Genomic DNA, 21,394 nt, shown 5'->3' with positions numbered 1-21,394 from the left:
CTGTTAACATTATCAATGATGTCATTGTTGGTGTCATCTTTTAAAAATGGAGTTATCGTCATTGTCCACAGCTTTTGTTTTCGGAACTTAGCAACAGATATTATAATCATTCGTGTTACTGCGAGAACAAGTAAACACTCATTTCCATGCAAAAAGTAAAATCCCCAAATACCTGAACTTCGAGGAAAATTCAAAAAGTAAAGTCACTAATCAAATGGCAAAATCAAAAGCTCAAACACATCAAACGAATGGACAACAACTGTCATATTCCTGAATCGGAACAAGCATTTTCTTATGCAGAAAATGGATGGTGGATTAAACCTGATCTTATATAATAGCTAGCTAAACCTCTTTCTTCTATGACAGTTGCATCAAATTCCATCAAACGATATGTAAACAAACAAACAGACATAATAGGTAAAGAAATTCCAAATCTAAGGTACAGCAGTTTACATTGTGTTATAATATTAATCAATATAAAAACAAAGAAGCACAAAAAGCCATATAGACAAAGCACATTAGCAAAAATGAAATACAAGAATACAAAAATTTTCATAGAACAATGACGGGATGTATAAGTGCAGATTCACGTCAAATGGATAACACAAAAACAGACTAAACAGTAAAAGTGATATAAGTCAAATAAAGGAATAATATAACACGTTATTAAGAAGATAAACAACGTCATGCAGTACCCAGAATCTATACTTCAAGACCATCGTGTTTAATTTGTGAAATTAATACGGAATATTTATCAACAAGGGTTTGGTACCTTCCGTTAATTTTTTTTTAGAAAAAAGGACGGAATGTTCTTTGACATACATCTGGTCCAACAACTTTCTGCTCAGACAATGGTGACGTTTTACAAATCTTTAGTAGGAGCTGCAAGCTCATGAATACCGAAAAAGTTGGCAAATGTATATTCCATATATAGCGTTGGTATAAGCTGTTTCCACTCGGTATTATGCCGAGACTGAGACTTATATATTTGTGATGATAAATTCTTGGTCCTTCAAAAAGATATGCAATTCGCAATAATCGACAGTCTTTGTCATTGACTAATAGGTGACATATATATACTCCAAATAAGTTAATATTAAGTGGAGAAAAAAGTTTTATTTGGAAACAAAAAGATAATTAGTCATTTTAATAGACTATTTGTCCATTTTTAGATGAATATTTAAAAATCAGAATGTAATCGGTGAAAGAATCGTTCTGACATTTCGTACAGGAGACGATCGCATTTATAACGCTATCGATGATTCCTGAACGTCCAGTTTAAAGAAAATAGTGCAAGATGGTACAGTTGTCAAATACCCTCTTAGTCATTTATATTAAAGTTGTTTGTCTTTATTATCTACTCGAGTTATTTCTGCATATATAGACATTTGTAATCCTGGTGTGGATCTTACAGTTGTCAAAGTTTTTTTCATTCATACACAGGAGTGAAACAATTGTTAAAAAAAAAATGAATTATAACTTTTTCGAATCTCGTGAAAACATTAATTTAACATACGAGTATATCGCTTTGAATAGACTTTCATTCTAAGTATAATAAAACAAAAACATAGGCATATTATTCCAAAAAACAGTACTTGGTTATTTGAGTCGTTGAGTTATTGTATCCTTGACAAATACCCGGCATTTTTTTTTTTGTTCACTTCAGTTTTCATGTTGTTCCTTTTTTATTCTATCATAGTTGATGTGTTGACTTTCCATCGGTTTTAGTTTTTAACACGGATTTGATTTCTGACAATCGATTTATAATTTTTCTAAACACCGGTATACTACTTTTGCCTTTATTCACTCATTTTGAATTATTATGCCAGCTTTTGATTTTAAACCAAAATGGGGTGCATTTATTTCAAAACCGAGGACAAATTTCTAACTGAAAGACCTAGTCTAAACAAACATATGCACATCTTATCAAAATTTATACCGCCGATTAACCAAGAAATTTTGTTTTGAACTGATCGTTGTACTTTTAATAGCAATTCGGTTCGGCAGAATAATTTAACTTATCGTACTTTAAATTTGATTTTAGAAAAGTAATTCCAAGCTATTACGCATCGTAAATTTTAAATAAATGATGTAATTTTCAAGTATTGGTTCCAGAATAATGAAATATATCAATTTATTTGGTTTGAGCGACATGCAAAATAAACGAGCCAGCATATTGCTTGTCTACAATCCGACTGGAAATTCCATGTCAGTCGCAAATATCGTCTAGAATATATAGATTATAATAACTTGTCAAATTTTTATACAAATATGGTCAATTTATTCTCTATTACTCACCAATCAATAAGACCGACAATTTGGAAATACTTCCAGTCTGTCTTGACCGTTAGTGTTTGACCTATTGGAGCTTCTAGCATGGCGATTAGATAGATATGTTCAAAAAGTAATTATTACATTATACAAAATCTATTGGATCTTAAACGATGCTAAAGAAGATTTTATTTCATCCAATGGCATGATAGATCAGATATTTGGACACATTGATAAACGCGGAGAATTGTAAAAAACATCCTCCGAACGAGATGTAATTTGTCTCTTAAGACCAATAAACAATTTCCTTGCATAATCTGTGATTGTTTGTAGGATATATATATGATTTATGAAAGTTCTACAGACTCCGCGGTCATTGATTTATTATGAAGTTGTAAATATGAATATATCATCAAGAAAAACAAAAAGCGATTTGTTTGATGTATACAGACCATTCGACTACAAGAGAAATAGAAACAAATTTATCATGTATAATTTTGATCAAATCCCCAGGAATGAACTAAGAAATCATTAGAATCAAGCTCTTAATGATGTTGAACGAATTAAATTTTATTTGTTGAATTGAAAGCAATCTATCTGAAGTGGCTTTTTTCTATTTAATTTTGGCAAATGATTTGGTACATTTTTGATAGTAGTAATTTGTAATAGTGCAGACATTTACAAGGAAAACACTGAAAGATAGAAGAAGACAAATTTAACTGCATATGCATGATTTATGTGATTAGAATTACTATACTCATGATTTAGGTTCATTGTGCTCTTCTGAATGTTATAGTTGCCTTGCAATAAATTTTCAACAACAACCAGAATTGCTTAGGCACTATAAATAATATAAAAAAAACCGCTTAGGTTTTAGAAAATAATAAATACTGACGTAATAGCAATCCAAAATAAAGTTAAAAAAAAAACGTTGAGGCACCACAAAAAAATAGTTTTTGCTGAACAAAATTAACAAAAACTGCACCGCCACTACAAAACAGACCAAATCTGCCAAGGCAATTAATAGACAGAATTGCCTAGACAGTATATAATACACCAAAACACAATAGGCTATTCCAAAAATAAGTAATATACTAATACATTAGATGCCTGGTACATAAATTGTTTTATTAACAGGGGAGAAGCTACGTCAACAGAATGCCGAAGTTACTTAAAAACACGTCCTCCAAGCGGTTCAAATTTCTGATTATTTCTAATTTGATTCAGATGAGGCTCAAAGTGTTATAAAGTGTCAGAATAAAACAAAATATTGATATTTTTGTTGGGCATTCTTTTTAGAAGACACAGCTTGAGTAGTTATTTATGTTTAGAACGAGGAATATTTGTGAGGAGGGCGAAGGCCGTTTGATGTTTTTATGGATATTCCCTTTTTTGAATTTGTCTTGTAGTTCGGTAGTTTTGTTATACTTTTAGATTGCTGATACAAAAAAAATTGAGAATAGATTAAAAAGATGTTTCGTGAAGCATTAGAAAGAAACCTCAACACAATCAGAACTTTGTGAGTTAGTCATTGGATGTTTTTTCTATGTTGTTGATGGTCGATTTGAAATGGAACGGTTTCAAACGATTCAATTGACAGATGTGTGATATGTTATCCCAAAAGATGTTCAATAAAGGTCCCAAATCAAGATATGTCCTTAAGGTTTTCTTCCATTTTATTTTTAAAATAAAAGACAAAACCATAAAAGGTCAAGTAAGTACGAGCATGTAAGGTCATTATACACAATCAGAAAGATATAACAAACCAAAATTAAAATAAATCGTATGGTAAGCACCTATATGTTAACACTTACTTGAAAAAATGATTGACATATTAATTGTTAGAGTTCGCGGCATCAGTGGATTTGACAAAATAATTGGTAACCATTTATAAAACACGAAATAAGCATTTGGATTTTGATATTCTGTCTCATTATATTAACGTGAAAAGATTAATAAAAAGATAATCTGGTTCTGTAATTTTTTCTTAAATAAATCATTTTTTTCTCCAGAAACAATTATTGATTTGTTAAAAAACAAAGGTTTCCCCCACAATTCCAAAAGCTGCTTTTTAAACTAGACTTCCCTGCATTGCATACATCAATGTTCGTGTAACTCCAGGCACTAAGTCCACAAAAGTCACACTAAAACAAATATGCTTTAAAATTATTTAAGTTGAGTTTCTTCCCCTCATACGGTGTCAAAATAAATAAAATTTTGACTCATGTTTTCTGAATACGACTACCGCAGAAAATGTACAAATTTTGCATGGTCTGTGGACAGTTATAAATAACTCATCCTAGATACCAGGATTGATTAAGTGCAGAACGTTACTACTCAGAAACACCTTTGATTTAACAACACAAATTCAACCCCCGAAAAACTAAAATCGCATGATCTTGAAAGTCAATCTTGTTTGTCGAATGTTCTAATGTTCTATTTGTATTTTTTCCTGTAGCCGTAGTAATCAAAAACTATACACCCAATCAAAACATGAAATGTCCTAAAATGTTGTTAATATAAAGTGATATCTCATAGATAAACTCATCGTAGATACCAGGAATGAAATATTGTATTTGGGCCAGACGCGCGTTTCGTCTACAAAAGACTTATCAGTGGCTCTCGAATCAAAGTTTAAAAAGCCAAATAAAGATGAAAGCATTGAGGACAAAAAAATCCTGAAAGTTTTGCAAAATACAGCCTTAGTATTTCAAAATTTCAAAATTTTGTAAAATAGTTAATTTATAATAACGACCAATGAACACAGGTAGAAGACTGTTGGCTCTTTAACTTTAATAGCATTGCCATTACCGAATCTTTTTAATATGTTATTACGTTTAACAACTTTATATCTGCAATGAATTACAGTTACATTTTTATGTTGCATTATAATGAAATAGATACGTATACATTCCATTAATATGTTTTTAAACCACATCAACCGATATTTTCACCGATTTCCAAGATCGTAGACAAAAGCAGACCAATTCAGAAGATGTCTGCCATTCTACAAATATAAATCTGTGAAAAAGTTTCAAAAATAATTTGTAAACATTCTTGAAAATTTATTTAGGTTCTGACATCCAATATATTTTTTGTATGAATGAAACATAAATGTATGGTATGTCGATATAAACAACTTCTCTCTGGCTTATCTGTAAAGAATAAAATCTCTTAATCTTAAATCTGATGAAAGGTGTTTTGCATACTTTGTAGAATTCGTCAAAATATTGAGCATTTGAATCAACAACATATTGATTAACTCATCATAGACACCAAACTTTAGATATTGTAGGCAAGACGTGCGTTTCGTCTACAAAAGTGACGTTCGAAAAATAAAGTGAAAAACCATACACCATTGACTTATTATAAGTGGTTCCTAAACACAAACTTGAACTTGTGTTACAGAAGCCAAAGTTTTAAAAGTCAAAAGACCGCGATTAGGACAAGGCTATAATATTCATGGAATTGAAACTTTTATTGTTTTTTACACATCTGCATACAACTTATCATTGACTTTTTATTAGTGTATAATCTTAAACTGATCTAATCGTATTAGAAGTCGATAGACCATGACTGTCGGGGAGGAGACAAATAATGTCCATGGGAAAGTTGTGTGCAAATGCTAAGATTTCTGCATACTACAAATATAGAAATAAACATAATTGTCAAGCTTTATAAAAGTAATATGTGGTAATGAAAACCCAAACTTTAAACAAAATTACCAGTCACACACAGATTCCTTTTATTGAACTCAAACGTAACTGTATACAAGGACATGGCGAATTAGTGTGGAAATATACACACCGAAAGAAGAAACCATAGGACCACACCATCCAAAAAATGAACATTTACAAAAAGGAACGCAAATTTGTTTGTTTGTCGTTAATTTTTATACTGTACTTTTCTGTTTGAAATTTTTTAAATGAATCATGTTATTCAGAAACATACACTGCAAGCAGAAAAAAGACAAGGTACCATATTATGTTTATTTGTCTTTGACTTTTAGAAATGTAATGAAAAGGATAACTTTATGCGTACATTGTTGCATCGCAATAACTGACTTAGCAATTGATTGCATATCTTTTTAGCACATTGAAGATCCACTTCACACATTCGTAGACATTTTCATAGAAGATCTTATGCAAATAAACAAACAAATTAGCTTCCATTTCATCAACGGAGAAAATGTTGTTCTCTAGAGAGCTTTGAATGTTTCAAATTCAGAAAATAAATTCTGATCATGCAAAATACAACATGTATCAAGGAAAATAAAATTATGAAACGGTAAAGTTATTGACTTAAAGAAAGGCGAAAAATACCAAATAGACATTCTACTCATTTGTCGACAAAAAGTACAACGCCATAGCAAAAACACGACCAAAAGACAAAAAATAGTAAACAAATCATAACATAAAAACAGAAGAGAAAAGAGGGGCAAAACATTCCTGAGGGACAGTCAAATTAATAGATCGAAATAAACTGACAACGCCATGGCTAAAAAGAAAAAAAGTTAAACAAATGATAGAACACAAGACACAGCATAGAAAACTAAAGACTAAGCAACACGAATCCCATTAAAAACTGGGGATGATCTCAGGTATTCTGAAAGGGTAAGTAGATCCTGATCCACATGTGGCACAGTTCAGATTATTTTAATATTTTATACTCTTCTTAAAGAAGGAGACAAATTGAATTTCGCTGTCTTTGTCTGTGCGTCACTTCTTTAACTGGTGAGGGTTCAAATAATAAGAATGCAAGGTATTTGAAGTTTACACTATATCTCAATGTAAAAAGAAGGGACATTTGTGTATCAATTTATGACATAAGAAAATAATAATTGAATCTATTATTCAGCATTGAGTATCTTCTGTTTATTATATGCAGTTGGTAATTGTTAAAAAAATGTCCTGCTCCACATATGGAACAGTTGCAATTATATGTAATAACAACGTATTGAACCCGAAATGTTTTTTTTTTATATTCTTCAAGAACAAGACCAATAGAATGTCACTGTCTTTGTTTGTTTGTATACAATAAACGATACCCAAAAGAGAAGTAAAATGATATATTAAAAAAGGAGATAAAAGATTGTGCGTTCAAAGCATCGTTCTGGGTCTGCCGTCATCATTCAGAGAAACACTGACAGCCAAACATGTAAAGCCCGTAAATTTAGACGCACTCGAAAAACAAAACCTTTCTCTGCTAGATCGCGCGGTGTATATGGTGAGTTCATACGCATATGTGATTAAAACAGCCAATCAAACAAGTCTGTCATGGTCGACAATATAAAAGGGGCACTAGCTGCGAGATACATAAAAAAAATGAAATAGTGAAATAATAACTCGCTATTAGCAGTCAGTATGGTTCAATTTTGTCAAAATAGACTGAGACTTTCAAGTGAATAATTCGACCTCATTGAATCCTTATTCATGTGAACTTCAATTTAATCCTTAGTTAGACTGTTAGAGATGGATTATGCATGATTGATGCGTGTTAGGCTATTAAAAGAAAAGAATGTTAACATTGAAAGTGAAACAAAGGTAAACATTTGATTGACTGAGTTGATCCACATTAAATCATTCTTATACAGGTAAAATCGAAAATTAGCTTACTTTTTTAACCTTAAAATTAAAATCAAACGGAGATAAAACAAAAAACAAAAAAACAAAAACAAACTTCATTTGCACGAGGTCCATATATCTTTTTATATGTATGTGTATATGGTGTTATGTGACCGTCGGTTGTTTTCGGGATCATCTCGATAGTTAATTAGATGGGGTCTAGACTAAAATTCTCACGAATTAAAGCTACATCTTATCGAGCCCTTGCCCTGTAAATTGTTTATTTTATACATTTTTTTATAATTAGAACAAATGTTTTACATTGTTACAAGGAAACTTTTAAACCAAGAGTTCCAAATGGTGAAGTTGAAATCATCACTTCGTAAATTCTACGGACGCCATCACGAGTTGGTTGACCGTTATGGAATAACCGTTTCACAAATGATATCGGATATGTCCCTTACGTCGTTACTACAATCCCCTTCCCTTTCATGAATGTGACCTACCGAATTAGACTACTTACCAAATTTGTAATCACATAAGCAACACGACGAGTGCCAAATGTGGAGCAGGATCAGCTTACCCTCCCAGAGCAACTGAAATTACCCCTAGTTTTTGGTGGGGTTCGTTTTGTTTATCCTTTAGTGTTCTATGTTGTGTCATGTGTACTATTGTTTGTCTGTTTGTCTTTTTCATTCTTAGCCATGGCGTTGTCAGTTTATTTTCGATTTATGAGTTTGACTGTCCCTCTGGTATCTTTCGTCCCTCTTTTATAAATCTAATATGAGAATTTGAGCCAAATCGGTCAACAGGAATTTGACAGCTAGTGCCCCTTAAATAGAAAACAATATACAAACATATTGGATCCAAATGGAAATGAACCCAAGCATAAACTTAAGAATAAAAAAACGTATTTTGTTTTTATCTTGGTTGATACCACATTGTCTTTAATGTATGCAAAAATATGCAGAACAAAAGCATTTTAGAATTAAAAAAAAACAATTGTTTTCCTACATTATATTAATTAATTCTAGTAAAATATATGTGTTGATGCATGTTTCCAATTATCCTCTTTGTTTCAGTGGTAATGCTTTTCCATATCAGAATGTATAACAAGCGATGTATCGACAATTAAAGCAAATCATACGAATTTCCAATTGTAGATGAAAAACCTCGAATAAATCAAATGAAATCAAACAATTAAGGACAATTGGGTCGTTTTGGGACATGCGTACTTTATTCGGTAAACCAAAATCCGACCGCATATCAAATAAGATCAATGTAGCATCAAAGAGAATAGATAACGTCGTGATGTAATAGATGTTCTAATATTCGTTTATATCAATAAGTCATTTGATAATGTTTTGAAATCTAGACTCCATAACGACATTAAATCGTGTAAATGGGTATATTAGTTGTTTATATTTGTAAAAACTAGTTTCAACCCGGTCACCTTGACCACAAACGAGTTAGAAAGACATATATCGCAGAAAATCATAGTTTATTAAATTTTGTCGACCAGACAGACAATAATTGTGGAAAATGTTCATGTTGATTTATGAGTATATTTACTAGAAATACGAGAAATCAATATAATGGCGCCTAACTACTACTACTACTACGGAATATATGAACTATGGATACAAGTGCAATCAAATATGTCATGTAGTATTTATATAAGAGTAGCTAATATCTAATCTACTTTGTAGATAGCTTTCATGGCATCAAACATTCAATAAAAGGCAACAAAACAATTTGCTTCATTATGCAAGAGATCGTAAGAGGTCAAACTATATATACATTATAAAGCATAAACAAATGCACGGAAACATCAAAGTATAAGCTACATGTAAGATGATCACTGAAATTTTCTTGTTTTTATAGAAGTGGTCATATAAAATCTTTCAAAATGATGAAGTTGGCAATTCAAAAGTACAAAGGATACACCCTAATTGACAAATTAATGAAGTATTCGTAAAATGCAAAAAGTCTTTCCAATTATTTTTTTGTCGTCTTATGATGAATATTTTAATATCATTCATTATTAATGATTTCAGAGAAAGCTTACTTACTAGACGAGATGCAAAACATCATGGAAGAATTGCCTTTAGGATGTACATCTCTGGGGAGCCAAACATTTCTAGAATTAAACTTTTTTGCTTAACCTGATTTTTGGGTTTATAAGACTATAAAAAAAATAATTGGCGAAGAAAAAATCATATGGTGGTGCACTTTTTTTTTGCTACGGCCCTTTGAAAATACCCAATTTTGCTGATTTTTCAATTTTTCATCCATTTTTACCTATTTTTGGGCTATTATCGTGAAAAAAAATCACAGTTCCACAATTAGACTTGTATTCATACTTTCAAAAAAAAGATAAAGTGGATCAATCTGAATAAATTTAACTTTAAACCATAGGTAGGTGTTAATATAAAAGTTTTGTCATATTTTGATGCTTGTTTGTGTCGAACTTACCATGCGTTAATTTTGTAAATTTGTGATTTTTCTCAGTTATAAGAACACCATGCATATTATTTCAACTTTTTTGTTATTAATGATTGAAAAAATTCATATCTAAGAAATTTGAAAAGACATAAATGGTACGGGATGCACATGATTCTTGTATTTTCATTTTCAACCATTTTCTCAAAATTTTGGCTAAAAAGACTGACTTGATTCGTCGTAAAACTTGAAAACATGACTCAAAAACTATTCATTACAAATATTTTCCCAGAGTTTGATTATAATATTTTTAAAAATCATTGATATTTTCCACTTGTATCACATGTTTGGGAAATAATTCCAGAAAGAGATTTCAACGAGACTGAAACGTCAGAAGAATGCACCCTTAATAAATATTCAATGATCGAATTATTAGACTATGTCTTTTAAGTCATGACTTAATTTATAAGAAAATACCGACAACTTTTGATTACTTACTTTTACTTTATTTACTGCCGTGGTACGCCATAAGCGCCTTACGACGGTAACGGCATACGACGTTTTGTAAACTCTAAGGAAAAAGAATTCAGTTTATAAGTTCACAAAGGTGCTTAAATAGACTTCATTTGTACTCTGCTGCATAGCTGTCCAAGTGGCAATCAGATTTTTGTGATTTTACTTTTTGCAGAGTATGGTCCATTTTCGATGGTAAAATCCCGTAATCCTCTACTTGTTCATATGTTGAAATGTATTTGACTTATTACTGCATTACAATTTAAAAGTTTATGCATTTTTCTGTGCTAAGTGATCTTTAATTTGTATGGACTAGTGTTGTAATTTTAGCGATATCTTTTAACCTTGCCATATACGCGGGAGGTTTGGCTAGCTTTAAAACCAGGTTTCACCAACCATTTTTTCTTAAAATGTCATGTACCAAGTCAGGAATGTGGCAGTAGGTTTTTTTTGTTCAATTTAGTGATTCTGTTCTTCCCTTGTTTTCCACTTAATATCTTTAATTCGGTTTAAGTTTGTAACCCGGATTTCTCAATTGATTAATGAATTTTGAACAGCGGTATACTACTATTAAAATTGAGAATGGAAATGGGGAATGCGTCAAAGTGACAACAACCCGACCATAGAGCAGACAAAAGCCGAAGGCCACCAATTGGTCTATAATGTATCGAGAAACTCCCGCACCCGGAGGCGTCCTTCAGTTGGCCCCTAAACAAATATATATACTAGTTCAGTGATAATGGACGTCATACTAAACTCCGAATTATACACAAGAAACTAAAATAAAAAAAACATACAAGACTAACAAAGGCCAGAGGCTCCTGACTTGGGACAGGCGCAAATTTGCGGCGGGGTTAAACATGTTTTTAGAGATCTCAACACTTCCCCTTTTCCTTTAGCCAATGTAGAAAAAAACAAACACAAAAACAATACGCACATTAAAACTCAGTTTAAGAGAAGTCCGAGTCCGATGTCAGAATATGAAACAAAAGAAAATAAACAAAATGACAATAATACATAAATAACAACAGATTGCCTAATCTACCATAGAATAACACTGACAGTACCAAGTTTTGTACACAAGATGCGCATTTCAACAAAAAATATCTCTTCATGGATCTTCCAAAAAATTCTAAACTTTATTAAATGTAAGCACAGCTTATAAACTAAAAACGACAAAAAAGGGAATAGTTTTGTCCTCACTACACAAGTATTGTGGAGGCTTGCAAATATGTGTTCTAGCCCTTTTTTTCTTGCCCTCTTAAGGTCAATGACAACATATTTACGATACAACGTGTGTTCCAAATCAGTGTGGGTAAATTATATTTCTCCTTATTTTCTAACTTTCCAATGACTTATCCAAATAAGAGTTAATAGGTACAATGTTTAGAATTCTCGTTAATTTGAGGGAAGATCGTGTTTACGCACAGGGATTCAAACAAAATAATATATTACTAGAGAGACGTTCCCAATGTCCGTTTAGAAACATTTATTTTCGTTTTTATCATTGTTAACAAGCCGATATTATTATCGTCAATGGACCACCTGCTACAAAACCCCATAATCAAAATCATTATGATCTAAATTTTATTTTTTTGTATTTTATGACAGTTGTTAAAGGAAAATGAATCTTTAAATACCATACAATCAACACTCCAACAAACAATTATGATAAATTGTCCAGGAAGGATAAAATTTCAAATTATTTCGGTACAATTGTGGAGGATAAGCAATAATTAAATAGAAACATCCCCCGGGTAGACGAATTGAAACAGATGAATAACATATTCTAAGTACTAATGCATGTAATTAGATCTGCATTTTTTGGTATGAAATGTATTTCTTTAATTTCTCATTGATACATTCTACAAATCTAATATAATTCTAACATGCAAGTTCAAATGATATGAGAAATGTATGGAATGTATACAGATGACACTGCAGTTTGCTATGTTTATCATTGCTACCAACTTAAAATTTAAGTATTAATTATAAAAAAAAATAGAATAGATTAGGGTTTTGTTTGGACTTATGATGCGTTTATGTTAGTTTTTTTTTTTTTTTTGATCTCATTATGCATTTAGGTTGGGACCCTATGAGTAAAAGATGACTGAATCAATACTTATACACCATCATTTATAGAAATTTGACTTAATAATCTGAAGCACGTTTTGGAATGAAAATAACCAATTAATTATGAATTAGCCTTTACTCTTAATGTAAGCAGAAACAGAAAACAAGAAAAACAATTCCTATTTTAATGAAATGGTACAATAATTTGTAAATATATTGTAAGAATTTGTGTTTTTTTAAATTAAATTAGTACAGATAGTAAAACTATTAAAAATAATACAATACACAAGTCTTCGAAAAATGTGTTTCTTCATAGATAGATGACTGACATACATGTGATTTGGGTCAATGGACTCAGAACTAACATGCCAGATCACAATTCATCGCAAATGCCAAGCTTGAAAGACTGATAACTAAAATATGACAATTGAGTATTTTCTATCTTGTTGCAGAATACACTTTACGACAAATAAGATGTCTTCAAACTATTTATCTTGTTTTGTTTCTGTTGAGTTAAACAAAAAAGAAAACTGTCAAACAACTTGACCGTACTGAAAAGAATCCTTAGATCCCTGCCGATCAACTAACGTGGACATTTCTTTTTATACCTAACACAACAAACAAAACTTCATAAGTTGTCGAACAAGTTTGTAATATGGGGACGAAGTCCCCAATAACAGTAGAAAATTCAATAAAAAAAAAAAAATCGGGAAAATTTCCCGAATTTTTCATTGTACTAATGAACTCAAAATCGTTCAAATCTTTTTTTGTCGCCTTTTTGAAATCCCGGACCGGCGCAGAAATCTACAATATACTTCCTTTTTCCGGTCTCGTTATGAATCTTTGAGTAAAATATATATTTATCAGTCTAGTATAAATAGGAAGGAACGCAATACCAATTTCATTTTTAAAATAATTCTTTGTTATGAAAAAACGTTACCTGATGAAAGCGTTTCTTTGTTTACATTGCATATGACGTCATAATTTAAATAACGTCACAACTAAAATCCCTAACAACAGAACCAAAATCGGAAACGTTACGGTATTTCCGTTTTATTTTTTTAACAAATATTTAAGTTACATAAAAAATAATTCATACAGACTTCGTCCCCATTTACAGGTAATGCCTGCCTCATATTATAAATCCTATCAAAAGTATAAGTAACGAAAGAAGTAGGCTTATTTTATTGTACAAAAGGGGACTTTCGTGGATTTTTAAATAAAAATAATCACATGTGTTTTTTTCCTTTTTTTACAATTTGATGTAAAAAAAATATCGATATAAAAATTTCATGGACGGTTCTACATTGCAACTTTGATGGCATAATCATCTTTATTACTTTTTATGAAGAATGTTTTTAATTTGAACAAAACAACTTTCAGACGTACATCTGTTATATATGCAGGAACTTCTTAGGAAGAAAGATAAGAAGTTAGCAATATCCTTTAACTCTACTTTCCGCTATATAGATGATGTTCTTTCACTAAACAATTCAAAATTTGGTGACTATGTGGAACGCAACTATCCGATCGAACTAGAGATAAAGGATACTACAGATACAGTTAAGTCGGCTTCATATCTTGACTTACATCTAGAAATTGACAATGAGGGTCGGTTGAAAACAAAACTTTACGACAAAAGAGATGATTTCAGCTTTCCAATTGTGAACTTTCCATTTCTAAGTAGCAACATTCCAGCAGCACCTGCATACGGGGTATATATCTCCCAATTGATACGATATTCCCGTGCTTGCATTTCCTATCATGATTTTCTTGATAGAGGTTTGCTGCTCACAAGGAAGCTATTAAACCAAGAGTTCCAAATGGTGAAGTTGAAATCATCCCTTCGTAAATTTTACGGACGCCATCACGAGTTGGTTGACCGTTATGGAATAACCGTTTCACAAATGATATCGGATATGTTCCTTACGTCGTAACTACAATCCCCTTCCCTTTCATGAATGTGACCTACCGAATTAGACTATTTACCGGATTTGTAATCACTTAAGCAACACGACGGGTGCCACATGTGGAGCAGGATCTGCTTACCCTTCCGGAGCACCTGAGATCACCCCTAGTTTTTGGTGGGGTTCGTGTTGTTTATTCTTTAGTTTTCTATGTTGTGTGGTGTGTACTATTGTTTTTCTGTTTGTCTTTTTTATTTTTAGCCATGGCGTTGTCAGTTTGTTTTAGATTTATGAGTTTGACTGTCCCTTTGGTATCTTTCGTCCCTCTTTTCTTAAATGCATTTCAGACACTACAATAAACCGATTCAATTTAGTTCCGAATGTCCTTAAATGCAATGAATATCAAACTTATTTGAAAAGCTAGATGTTATCAATGTGTGTAGGAATAAATTATTTATACATGTACTAAGTAATATTCAAATTCAACAATCAAAGGTTGTTATATGATGAAAAAAAAATGGAAATTTTATATTGTTAAACTGAATCATCTATTTTTTCGCAACGTTTTGATCTAAATAGACCAATGTCTAGGTTTAAGTAATGGTATCGGGTCTCTGTGGTCTCCTTTATTTAAGGAAGTTCGGTACTCAGTTTCAAAATAACAAGCTTTTCATAACACTAGTATATATTGATAGGGGATTAATTAAAGAACCAAAAGAGAAAAAATAAACAAAGGTCAATGTGCTTGTTTTCGAGATATAAGCCATTGAAAATTTGGCGGGAAAAACGTTCTCTCTTGATTTTTCATAGCTTTATCATTGACAAGTTTAAGTTCTCAAAAACTATTTAAAAATAACAACGATTAAGACTCTTGCAGATGGCTTATAATGATACATGTAAAAGATTTATAACAAGAAAAATGGGGGTCAATGGGCAAAATGTTTTAAGGCATTCAAATGGATAAAAGCTGAGGATTCCAAAAATCTGACAAAAAATTCAAAACATGACAAGCGAACTTCTTAAAGTTGGAATGAGACCGATTTGATCTGACTTATGTGACCATTATGATTTTTTTCTGATGCATTTTTTAGCATGTATAACAGGACAGGTTTAACTCTTTACTCCTTTTGAAGTGCCTGCAATTCCCGGAGTTTTTGTTTTATACATTGTTCTTATATAATTAATAAACTTTCGATATTTGAACTTCGATAAAATACTGTTGTCTAAATTACTGTGACCGAATTTCTTATCCAACGATTAATGAATGCGCTATATGATATGATATATAATTTGATGTGACTAGCTTTGCGGGTGAAAACATTGGCAAATGGTACAACCTCGTAAACATATATTATAATTGAACGAATATTCTCAGTTGGTGAGAATTCACTTATTAAAGTTATTTTATTATGACAGGTTAGCTAAATTAACAATCAATATTCTATCAAAATAACTTTTTATCATTATTTTCTTCTATTTATTTTCTCTGTCAGTACAATCTTAAGACCCCATGTTGTACAAATATTGTTTTCTGCAGAACTCAAACCTCCGACAGAGTGTATTATCACCAACATTAGCACGTATAATTAGGATTGTCAAAATTCCCACACATGTTAATTAAACAAGGCAAATAACAAGTTTTATTTCTCATCATAAAATGTACGATTCAATTTCATGATGTTTAACTATAAAGGATATCACATTTAATTTGACACCAATAAAACATAACTTAATTGAACTGTTCATTTTTACATGAAAGTTTCAAGTACTTGTTCACCTCATGGTTTGGTGAAGGAGACATCTTGGAAATAGTCTTACGCAGATTAAAAAAAAAAGTAATTACAGTCTTACAGAGTAACTATTTCTGTCGGAGAAATCATTTCCTTTCAAAAGTTAACAAGGGGTCACGTATATATTTAAAGACATTGCATTTTACTGATATTTCGAGAATTTAATGATGTTTTAACTTTAAATGAAAAGATACATTCCCCAATCTGATATTTATAATGAAGAAGCAACAGTAATTAACCGATGTTCATAACGCGAAATCTGTTTATATATGCAAAACGGAGTGCGCCGACACGGTAAGCATCTCCTGCTTTGCATGTACCACATGTCGTATGGCTGTTATGTCAGATATTACATAGGTCTTAGACCAGCAAACATTTCCTAGATATAAAATATGTCCTTCGTGAGTTGAAACACAGAACCGTCTCAATTTCTGAGTCTAACCGTAAATTTCAATTATAATTTCTCATAACTTGAATAGTTTTTGTGCTTATGCATTAAAAGTGACTCAGCTGTACGACTGCAAACTAGGATCTATGAAAAACGTGACGATTTCGTTTTTTTCCCTTGCCAGTTTTCTATTTTTCAGTAGTACCATAAACTCTGTCTAATCGTATGCCTCTAACACATTTCATGATGGTTGTATATCATATATTTTAAATTTGATAATTTAATTTTGATTGTATTTTTATGCTTTTTTGTTTTTGTTTTTTTTTCTGTCTAAGGTGAGGCGAGTTTGTTCCTTATGAATTTAATTTTGTTTTTCTCTGTCTTAGTCCACTGCATTGTTTATGTCTACCCTCTCTGGTCAATTAACATTTTATGCCCCTATTTTATACAATTGGTTTGATATCCTCTACCATTCTTTTCTAGACTTGTTTATTTCATATATAAAATAAAGCTATCAAACTGTCATTATGATGTAACGCATCAAAACAAAACATGGGAATTCGGTAAGGTTAGAAGTACTTTATTTTGCTTTATTTACTTTGGTTAATATAATGATTGGGAAAAAAACTACGCATCTAAACTAAAACAAAGAATGTTGGCATTTCATTTATCACTGTAATCAACCCTCCTTTGTGAAATGAAATATAATTCAATTTGCATTTCAGTCAAAAAGTGTACTGTAAGAGTAAAACGATGACAGTTTACTCCTACATTGTTGTTTTTTTCTTCATATGAGCATTTATGTGTATATACTTATGGAATATCCAAAGTAAACAATCCGAGCGGATCACACTAACTCCAATCAGATCGATATGTTAAGTTAAATCAATAAAGGGAACAGTAGTAGACCGCTGTTCAATAGTCATAAATCGATTGAGATTCAACAGAACAAAGACACTGAACTGCTACAAAAAACAAACGACAACAACATAGAAACCGACTATTTTACTTTTTGATAACAACTGCCATATTCCTGAATTGGTATATGACATTTCAAGAAAAAAAAGGTAGGTTTGTCTTGGTTGTAAGGCTATTCTAGCTTGATGTAACGAGCGATTTCAGTCCTTACCATACATATGCTTTAAAATCTTCATTAGTGAGGCTATCGAGTGAACTAGAAAAATACCAGGTAGTCATTTTGAACAATATAGCTACCGAATGCATTCAAATTTATGTATTGAATATGCTTCTCTAAGGAAAATTGATGCCGTTTTATGTGTTTGAGGCAGATCCAAACCAGTCTTGTGTGTTTTATACATTTTGGATATTTTGTCTGTTTTGTTAATCAATGTGGCGTCCAGTATGCTGAACTAGTATATATTAATTAGCCGTATTTGGCACAACTTTTTGGAATTTTGGATCTTCAATGCTCTTCAACTTTTTACTTGTTTGGCTTTATAAATATTTTGATATGAGCGTCACTGATAAGTCTTATGTAGACGAAACGCGCGTTTGGCGTACTAAATTATAATCCTGGTACCTTTGATAACTTTTTTTAATGTTAGGGGGATACCTTGATTCAGAAAAGACAACACTGACCTACAGTTGCAAATATGCCATGATGCTTTTAAGATGGAGTGTCTCAAGGTTTGAAAGTTTTATTTTATTATTGCGCAATCGAAAAGTTGTCATGAGTAAGAAGTAGACTAAAAATGAGTCAGCCACTTGTGTGGGCTAATGTTAGTATCCTATGATATACTTGGTGCAATGTAATAATTCCAATAAATGACTATTGTAAGTACCACCGACGCAATTTACTAATATTATGTAAGATAGTAATCACAGTTGGACATTTTTATTTTTAAGTTATTTACTGTGCTTTAACTGGTAATTTTATTACCATGGTCGTAAACTAACGAGATTTTCTGCAAAATGTGTCACATTTGATCCTGTTTGTTTAACGTTTATTCTTATAGAGGCGGTGTGGGAGTTAAATGTAAGGGAAAACAATAATATAGAATTTATATGCAAATCGTTTTGGCCTTGGTGGCGAAACTTATATTAATGTTTTTGATAAAATGTGAAAAAGGACATATTGGATCTGACACTGCCGTTTGTAATGGTAATTTTTATAGATGTCGGGCTTCGCGTTATGTAACAAGACATTCACGATTTTCATTAAAAACAAACCTTTTGGGAATGGAAATTCAGAATGTTTTTTCTCAATGTAAAATAAGTAAGACTATGACAAATTTCCATAGACTTTCTTTATTTCCCAGTGGCAGTCAACACTTGCATATTTTTACGTTAACATAAAATTTATTAAGTTGAAGTTGCATTCATATATTTCAATAAATACAAGATAAAATATCAGCATAATATAATGAAAAATCTTAAGACTTTGTTTGAAAGATAATACAAAGATAAGGATGGTTCATTCATTCATTATTTATTCATTTATTCATGTATTTTTTATTCAATAATGGTTTGCTTATGTTGCAAACTACTATTACTACTTAAATCATAATGTGCTTTTACCAAATATCCAGTAAAAGCGCTAGCACAAATTATTAATTGAACGATTGGCTTCACCTAAATCTTATAATAAATTTTATAACAATAAAAAAAATATCTTTGTCAAAAAGGAGGAGTATGAGGACTTGATTTGTCAAAAAACAGGGAAGTATGTTTAGAAATGTAATTTGTCAACATAGGAACTTGATTTCATTTTTAAGGACTTCATAGCTGCTGGTGATACCCTTGTGCTTTAAGCGATTTAGGGCAACAATTTTAATAGCACAAACAAAAAGTAATTTAAACAATATACATCTTACAAATACTTAAATCATTGAATTTCCAAAGTTTGGCAAAATGTATCTGCTGTGACTGTCAAAATGTTTTTTTTAAATCCTAATTTGAATTCCAATTGTACGAACTACAGAGTAACTGCACTACTTATTCTAATAAGATATATGATGGTCACTTTAAATTGCGATTTCATTTCTCATCGTAGCAAGCAGATGGTTTGTCGGGAATAAATTTTGTATGGCTTAATATTCAAGCCGTTAAATCGATGCTTGCTTATTTGACCAGGACTATTCAAATTATTTGACCTGTAAGTTCAATTAACAAATTTAAAAAAGAGATGTGTTCATTTGATAATTGAATTTTCTCATTGTGAATTTGCCTTTCAGTAGCCTATCTGCAGTACATGCAGCTGGAGTATATATTTACCTATTGAAAAAATTAAATCACAAAAATACTTAACTCCGAGGAAATTTCAAAATGGAAAGCCCTAAATCATAAATTATGAAATTATATCACACGTCTTGTTTGTTTTGTCATGATTTCCTTGGTTTGCTGTTTACAAGGTAGCTACTGATACAAATGTTCTTAATTGTCTGTAATTGGTTTGAAGTTTCTTTGCAATTTTTTGCGGAAAACCTTATTAATATTGTGACGGTTTTATATATCTTACTTTACAGAAGATATCATTTGAGGCAGTTAAAAAAGTATTTATATCAATTAATTTTGAATGTATTAAACGGTGCGTTTTCAATTCAAACCCATGTTAATGATATCCGAAGTGAGTTATAACGAGATAAAATTATAGAAGATTAATAATCTCGTTTTAGCATTTATAATGATATTAATGATACTGATATTTAGGATTTTAATTGGAAGGTATAAAGGAAAATTGTTTGTTTCTAAAATTTTATCTTAAAGTCGAATACGATCAATTTCAAGGGCACTATAGCTACTGAGTCAAGGTCGTCTGGTATTCATTTAGTTGTTTTACATACAGGCTGACTTTTTAAAGCTTTTTCTGTTTTCTTAATGTCGTGTTGTACCTTCAGTCTTACATTTAAAAATCCTTTCTACCGAATGCTTCTTTCAAGTAAGATTAACTTTATTTTCTTTTGCAGCATCAACCTGGTTTTGCAAATACGTTTTAAGAATACCAAAGTGTGAGAAGGATTTTATTCATCGTTTAAATACTTCTTAAATGCAAGTATTTATTCAAGTATTTTCTGTATTAGAGTGTGAGTGATGCGGATTAGCGACTATATATTTAGCCTTAAACTTCCCAGGTGATCCTTGATTGTTCGAAAATTATTTTATATTGGTAAATAAAGATCAACTTTTGGGTAAAAGACCTGAATTAAGTGTCGGAAGTTTCTTCGTCATTTGATTGTTGGTACGTAGGAAAAATTTGTCTGGAGTAGCCTTGGAAAGTCATCCTTGAACCAGGCAGAATTGCAAAGTGTCGGAAAGATGATTATAGCTTCAACCCGTTACTTATCACATGCCAAGGCCATGTTTGTCCGTAAAAATCAAGTTCGAAATTTTCTTCTTACCCAAGTAAGTAATATGAATATATATGAAACAACAGTAGATTACCGGTTGTAATGCTCATATAAGTACAACGGAATATACCGACCAATA

Source organism: Mytilus edulis, chromosome 4, assembly GCF_963676685.1.
Source record: "Mytilus edulis chromosome 4, xbMytEdul2.2, whole genome shotgun sequence".
NCBI classification, from domain to species: domain Eukaryota; kingdom Metazoa; phylum Mollusca; class Bivalvia; order Mytilida; family Mytilidae; genus Mytilus; species Mytilus edulis.
This window is presented reverse-complemented; position numbering follows the sequence as displayed.